Source organism: Vicugna pacos, unplaced genomic scaffold, assembly GCF_048564905.1.
Source record: "Vicugna pacos unplaced genomic scaffold, VicPac4 scaffold_400, whole genome shotgun sequence".
Classification (NCBI taxonomy): Eukaryota; Metazoa; Chordata; class Mammalia; order Artiodactyla; family Camelidae; genus Vicugna; species Vicugna pacos.
In genome coordinates, this window is record NW_027329078.1 from 20,016 (window position 1) to 21,642 (window position 1,627).

At 48.5% G+C, this 1,627-nt stretch overlaps 1 long non-coding RNA gene across 2 annotated transcripts; it reads left to right on the plus strand.

Annotated features, from left to right (window-relative positions):
- Positions 1-210: 210 nt before the first annotated feature.
- Positions 211-1,072, plus strand: LOC140695562 (uncharacterized). 2 transcript variants are annotated; one of them, XR_012071211.1, is made up of 3 exons: positions 211-473; positions 682-772; positions 855-1,072. It is a non-coding gene; the product is annotated as an uncharacterized lncRNA (long non-coding RNA). The 2 variants fall into 2 exon arrangements; XR_012071212.1 differs by having other exon boundaries at positions 903-1,033.
- Positions 1,073-1,627: the final 555 nt, after the last annotated feature.

Below are 1,627 nucleotides of genomic sequence, written 5' to 3' on the forward strand. Positions count from 1 at the left end.
CAGTGTTGAGAACGCTTAATCATCCGATCCTGTAGTTTAAAGCCATTTAACGCAACCAAGTCTGCACCCCCATGATATAGTGCCCCCGGGGGCTTGACTCAAGTGAAAGACGATCCACATAAGCTGTGTCTTTAATGTCATTGGCGACTTTTACAGTTCAGTTCACTTTCTGACTTGTACTATTTACCTTCACTGTCTTGAAAAACTGAAGCCTAATACAGATTCATGTTCAGTCAAAGATTCCCCTCACTTACCACACTCCCTTCACCCCAGGGAAGACATAAACACAACATTTGCTGAATCTAGCGGAAGGACATCGTTTCTAGGTGTGAGCTAAGTATTCAATTTTATCTATTTCAGCCGAGACTATTTGACCTTTAAGGTGTTCACTGTTGTTCACAGAGAGTGAAGCTGGAGGAACTCTGATTCTACGAGGGGCTTGCTCTTCTCGTAATGGCTTCATTGCAGCTCAGGTACTGATCCTTCAAAATGGATGCCTGAGTGGAGGGGAGGCAAGGGCAAGTGCTCACTAGCTAGGCCCAAACCTGGGAAAAGGCTTACCTGGGCTTGTTGAATTTTGGTCTGAATGGCTTGGGAATGCCCCTTGGGACGTGTGGATTCTCACGACCTCTTCCAAGAACAGGAGCGTTTTGATCATCTCTGCCATTTCTTCTCCTTCAGACGTCAGGGACCTTGGACCCGTTATTGGAGAAGAGAATTGAGGAACTTCCTCAAGTCCACGTTGGCACTCCGTATGTTTCTGCCTGTATCAGTGAGTTTCAATAGGTCTCATGAATGTCTTTTGAGCCTGGTATCCTCTACAGCTGTCTCCACGCCAGTATTCTCCATTGTAGCAGAACATCTCTCATCCATGTGTTCGCATCTCTCCTCAATCCGTGCAGCCAGCTTATCGGCCAGCTTCTCTTCGTGTCTCCCCTAAAGTCGACTTCACCAGGACTGGGCAAGTCTGAAAGTACCTCGGAGCCTGACCAGTAAGCTGATGACAGGCAGATCTTCCACTGTCTGCCCTTTCAGGTTCTGGAAACTGACCTGTGACCTCAGGTCTTTGGGCAGCAGCAGTATCTCGAACTTACACAGCTTCCCGGACCAAACACCTAAGCCAAGCTCCACAGAGGGCGGCAGCCCCTCCATCACACTGATCCACCCACAGAACTCTGCCCGGTTACCTAGGATCCAACAGCCACAACAAGCCTCGCGGTAAACACCAACATTCCACCTGGAATCCAACCGCTAACTGCCATCCCCAATGGCTGCTGCATCTTGTCAGTGTTGGGGGAGGGGCTGCATCCGACGAGAGGTTCCTAAGGTAAATGTGATTCTACCCACTAGCGTCCCATGGGCCTTTCTTCTTCCCTCTTTCCTTTGGTTCAGAGCTCTATGCACCGTACCAATGGAGGGAAGTGTGTCCCTTTTCAGTTGATGGTTTCACACGTCTTTAAACTTTCTAACAGTTCACAGTACACAGGGACCCACTAAAGGAGACTTATGTTCCTATAATATCTGTACACCCGGAATACATATGCGTCGCCTGATTTCTGCTGAAACACCCACACTCTCAGGACATGGATCCATTGGATTCATGGGGGCTGAAATTCCAAGAAATGAA